Raw genomic sequence first — 6000 nt, 5'->3', positions numbered from 1 at the left:
CCAAAAATTAAAACGGCCATCTGGCCAGGTAGACGACCTCACGACCAACATAGAGAGGCAAACAACGCCGCACATAAGCCAATACGCGATCCACGCGAGGATTCGCATCAAAAGGACGGTGCAGCCAGATCCATCTATGGATCACGCAAGCGCGCTCCAGCATACGATGCAACACAACAAACATCCGAACAACACGGTACACCCAGATACAGGGGTGTCGCACACCCCCTATGTTTCACCGACGAGGTGCTGGACCATGAATTTCCAGAGGGACTCAAACCCGTAAACATAGAGGCATACGACGGAACAACACACCCTGGGGTCTGGATTGAGGACTATATCCTCCATATCCATATGGCTCGAGGAGATGATCTCCACGCCATTAAGTATTTACCCCTCAAACTCAAAGGGCCAGCTCGGCACTGGCTTAAAAGCCTCCCCGAAAGCTCCATTGGAAGCTGGGAAGAGCTCGAAGACGCTTTTCGGGCAAATTTTGAAGGGACTTATGTCCGACCTCCGAATGCGGACGATTTGAGTCATATAACTCAACAGCCCGGAGAGTCAGCCCGAAAGCTTTGGAACAGGTTTCTTACTAAAAAGAACCAAATAGTCGACTGTCCGGACGCCGAAGCCTTGGCAGCTTTTAAGCACAGCGTCCGAGACGAATGGCTTGCCAGACACCTCGTCCAAGAAAAGCCAAGAACAATGGCAGCATTAACAAGCCTCATGACCCGCTTTTGCACGGGCAAGGACAGCTAGCTAGCCCGATGTAGCACCAGAGACCCAAGTACATCCGAAGTTAGAGATGGAAACGGGAAATCACGACGCAGCAAAAATAATAAGCGCCGGAATAAAGAAGACATCCCGAAGAGCATGGCGGTAAACATCGGATTCAGAAGCTCTCGGCCAGGTCAGCAAAAGCCGTCCTCTAAAGGCGCCAGAGATGAACTGTCCAGCCTAAACAAAATTCTGGACCAAATATATCAGATCCATAGCACCCCCGATAAACCCGCAAATCATACCCACAGAGAATGTTGGGTCTTCAAGCAGTCTGGCAAGCTCAACGCCGAACATAAGGGGCAGGATACACCAAGCGAAGACGAGGATGAGCCTCGCAAGCAAAGCACTGGGGAACAAAAGAAATTTCCACCATAAGTCAAAATAGTAAACGTGTTACATGTGATCAAGGGGAGAAACAAAGCGGCACTCCCAAAGAAATATGCCCAAGGGCCTATCACCGCGGAGTCCTGCCACTGGTCGTCTCAACCGATCACTTTCGACCATCGGGATTACTCAGCAAGTATCCGGCGTGCAGGATGGGCTGCCTTGGTATTAGACCCAATAATTGACGGATACCTCTTCACACAAGTCCTGATGGACGATGGCAGCAGTCTAAACCTGATATATCAGGACACAGTCCGCAAAATGGGGATAGACCCAACAAAAATTTGCCGCAGCAATACTACCTTTAAAGGAGTAACGCCAGGCCCAGGGAATCATTGCACGGGCTCCCTGCTACTAGAGGTTATATTCGGCTTCCCCGATAACTTTCGTAGTGAAAATTTAACCTTCCACATTGCTCCATTCCAAAGTGGCTATCAAGCACCACTCGGACACGAGGCTTTCGCTCGCTTCAACGCAGTACCACATTACGCTTCCCTCACGCTTAAGATGCCCGGTCCATGTGGCATCATTACAGTAAGTGGAAATATTGAGCGATCCCTGCGCGTCGAAGAGAGTGCGGCGGCCTTGGCAGCCACACACTAAAACGACCTCACCAACTAAAGCATTCGATAGGTCGTCAAGACCACGGACACAGTTAGACGAGCCCGGCACAGCTATATGTACTTCATACAGGTTTGATGGCCACACCCCTATTACAAATACAAGGGGCTCAACGCGCGCAGACAAGTGGCAATTTTTACTCATCTTGAATTGTACATGGTTTCTTCAAACCTACCTTTTTGCACGACAACTTTTCACCTAAGTTCCTCTCTTTTACAGATGACCATTGTGCTACACCCGTCCAGGATACGGCACAACGGAGACACATGCGCAGACGTACAACAGGGACCCGTTCTAAGGATTCTTTTTAGATTAAGACCCTGCGTCAACCTTTTTTACTGTCTCTTGTTGATACACATCCCTCGGATTCTCAGTACTATTGAGAAGGATGCTGACGTCTTGGCATGTGTCCACGTCAGAATAATGCACGTACCTGGACACTAGGGGCTTCTTACAAAGGGTACTGTTTAGGCCCGGTTTACACCATAAAGACTGAATACCTTAGGGAGTGTTCGGCGTCGCGAGTTTGGCCTTATATGTATCAGCTCCGAATCATGTCTTTGGTCAAATGTTGGGTTTGCCCGGCTCCTGTGTTTTGCTGCCTTACGTTCCGCTCTATCGGCTAAGGCGGCACCAGGAGAACTACTGTGATTGTACCCTGGTTCATCCGGACGAGCACCTCAGTAGAGAAAGCCGAAAACTGACTGTCATGATATAGCGTGAGACTAGTCAACCACTCGATGACCTATCGGAATGTTAGAATTCCTCTGCCTTAACGAAGGGTCGTTTCCCGGCCAGGCATGTACGCACCCCGAATTTGGATGAGTGCGGAGCCACCAGGGGCTATATAGTAGCCCCACTGTCAAAATCCTATGGCTAAGTGAAAGTGTTAAAGCATTATAGTCCGGTTGCCTAGTTCGCTGCGCCATCGCCCCCTTATTAGGACCAAGATGTTGGATTAAGTGTGAATACGCCTCTTCTGCGAACACCCCCGCATTATATGCATGGGGGCTGAAGCCGACGACTGCAATCTTTCATGTTATACACATGTATACATAAACGGCCGCACAGGAGGCATCACAATACTTTCGGGCACAAGTATAAATACAGCCTTGATAAATTCAATAAAACATTGTTTTTACAATGGGAATACATGTCACTCAAACATAATATTCTTCGAGCACTGGGCCTCTATCAAACGAGCACCCTCAATAACTTCTTCAAAATAGTGCTCGGCAGCCACTCGACCTATGGCCAAACCCTGCGCCACAACAGTGGCAGCATCCATCTCCGCCCAGTATGCTTTGACACGGGCAAAGGCCATTGATGCGCGGCACCGCACCAAGGAACTACTGCACTAAGCTGAAATAGCTGCTCGGCTTCGGCTTCTCCGGCCAAAAATGATCTACGACGGACCTCATGGCAAGTCCGGACAATTTATTGAGTTTGGCCCATTCGGCAGGCTGATCAGTTAGTGGAAGCGGATGCTCTGGAACGTTAAGCTATGACCAGAATAGCTTGTCCACTTCACGATCTGTTTGATCTCGGAAGTATTCGGCCGCATCGACAGCGCTCGCCGCCAAGTCCATATATGCGTCTGCCGAACTCCACAGCCGACCCAGAGGGGCATACCGCGGATCTCTGAACTTCCTTCGCAGCATAAAGGGCTTCCCAGCCGCAATATCCCTGGCTTCACGTAGTTCCTCCTTCTTCGCTCTCATGGCAGAGCGGGTGTCCTTGGTCGCCATTGTGGCCTTCTTAAGGTCCGTCGCCCTCGCCCGGTTTTCTTCTTCGAGGAACTGGCAACGGTCGGCAGTGTCTTTTAACTTTACAGCCATCTTGGCCATTTTATCGTCGCTCTCGCAATGTGCAGCCTTTTCGGCTCTCAACTCTTCGGCCGCCTTTAAAGCGGCCGCATTACTAATCCTTGCTTGTTCCTTGGCTCGGGCAAGTTCCGCCCGAAGGGTCTCCACAGTGGCAGCTCCGTCTGTAGTCACAACATATTAAAGATACTGGCATCACGCTGCTCTTACTATGTGACATCCACAAGAAAACATCACTTACCCTGTGCCTCGTCAAGCTGCTTGTTAACAAGCTCGATGTCGGCATCTGCTGCATCCAGTTGCCGCTTTAGTTCAGAAAACCCATTAGTCCGGCTTGCCACCGGAGATTCAACCACCTGCACATAAAGGCGGTCTGGTTATTACCTGGGACTATGATCCTCTATTTGCCGCCGTTCTCGACGACAACCAGAGTCTCAGGGGCTACTATCTACATAGGGCACACCTAAAAATGTGGGGTACTATCACAAATATATATCATTTCACGTACCTCAAAACCCGTCAGTAGACTCATAAAGGCTTCATGCAACCCGCTTTCAGCGGACGAAATCCTTTCAATCACCGTACCCATCAATGTACGGTGTTCTTCCGAGATGGTCGCTCGCTTTAGCAGATCCCTCAGTGCATCTGACCACATACCAGACGGTGTCGGATTCTTTTGGTTGCTCTCTTCAAGAGGCGGACACTGGGGACTTTGGGTGACCACAGGAATACCTTCTAGCCTCACCTGATCCGGCGAGGCCTTCCGTGACGACACTTCAAGGTCGCCCGCTTCTTGAGCGGAGGAGTCCGGGGGAGGCGTTTCGCTCTCCATCATCTCCGGAAGAAGATCCCCCGAAGATGAGCTCTGCTGAGAAGGGATATGATCCGAACTGCAAGATAAATGCTTTGGTTATTTTCCTCAGAGGTCAGGTAGCATATCTTCACCATTAAAGTACCTTTTTTTATTACTTACAGATCGTTAGAGGGCTGATCCCCGCGTGGACTTTGTGCGGCTAGAGCACCCTCCAAGGCAGGACCCTCTGGTGGAGATTTCTTCTCCCGTTTGGAAACCTTGGTTTCCGGATCTTTAGAGGTAGTCCTCTTCCTTCCCCGGGGTGAGAGAATGTCAAATTCCTCCCCTTGGTTATCCTCCCTCACGGAGGCGCTCGTTCCCTCAGTTGGAATTGGTAGCGATGGGGGCCCGCTTTCGCCCTCATTATTCCCCCCTTTATCTTCCTTTGAGGGCTCCGGGCAAGGTGCTAGCTCGAGCATCTTTTCTAGTACCGGATTGTCCAAACCCTCAGGAAGGGGGGCCGAACACCGAATCATCTTCGCCTTTGTTAGCCAGTCCTGGTCAAAGAGCTATTTCTCAGAATGACGTCATGATAAATGAAAGACGGTGTGTTCGGCTAGAGGATTACTTACTTGGTCGGCGGTGCGGTTGCTGCTCAGGCCCAGGTCCTCGGTAGTATCCGAACACTCTATTTGGGGTCCGAAGAATGATTTATACATCTCCTCGTGCGTCAGGCCAAGGAAATTCTGATTAGTGTGCGGTCCTTCTGGGTTGAACTCCCACATGCGGAGGGGCCGGCATTTGCAAGGCTGGACTCGACGAACTAGCATGACTTGCACCACCGTAACCAGACTGAAATCTCCTTCGAAGAGATCCTGAATGCGGCTTTGCAGTATAGGCATGTCCTTGGCTGGACCCCATCTCAGCCCTCTACTAAACCATGACATCAGTTGTGGTGGAGGGCCCGAGCGGAAAGCAGGGGCAGCCACCCACTTGCCACTTCTGGGAGCTGTGATGTAAAACCACTCCCGTTGCCATAATCCGGACACCTCTGGAAAGGAACCCCTTGGCCATGGATCTCCAGCGATCTTGCTTATTAATGCACCTTCGCACGCTACATGCTGCCCCTCGACCATCTTTGGCTTCACGTCAAAGGTCTTGAGCCACAGGCCGAAGTGAGGGGTAATGCGGAGGAAGGCCTCACATATGACAATAAATGCCGAGATGTGGAGAAAGGAGTACGGGGCTAGATCATGGGAATCTAGCCCGTAATAGAACATCAAACCCCTAACGAAGGGATCCAGAGTGAGGCCTAGACCTCAGAGGAAGTGGGAGACAAACACAACGTTCTCATTGGGTTCGGGAGTAGGGACGACCTGCCCTCGGGAAGGCAGCAAAACCTCGGCGGTCAGGTATCTGGCCTCCCTCAACTTCTTGATATCCTCTTCCGAATGGAGGAGGGCATCCACCGGCCTTGAAGACTAGATCCGGACATAATTGAAGGTCCGAAGCACCTGACCTGGGCTTTGGGTGTTAGAACTCAAGGCGGGGGAAGGATTCGATTGAGCACGGGAGGGAGAAAAGTAAAAGCCTTGTCCC

Source organism: Triticum dicoccoides, chromosome 5A (genome assembly GCF_002162155.2).
Source record: "Triticum dicoccoides isolate Atlit2015 ecotype Zavitan chromosome 5A, WEW_v2.0, whole genome shotgun sequence".
Classification (NCBI taxonomy): domain Eukaryota; kingdom Viridiplantae; phylum Streptophyta; class Magnoliopsida; order Poales; family Poaceae; genus Triticum; species Triticum dicoccoides.
This window is presented reverse-complemented; position numbering follows the sequence as displayed.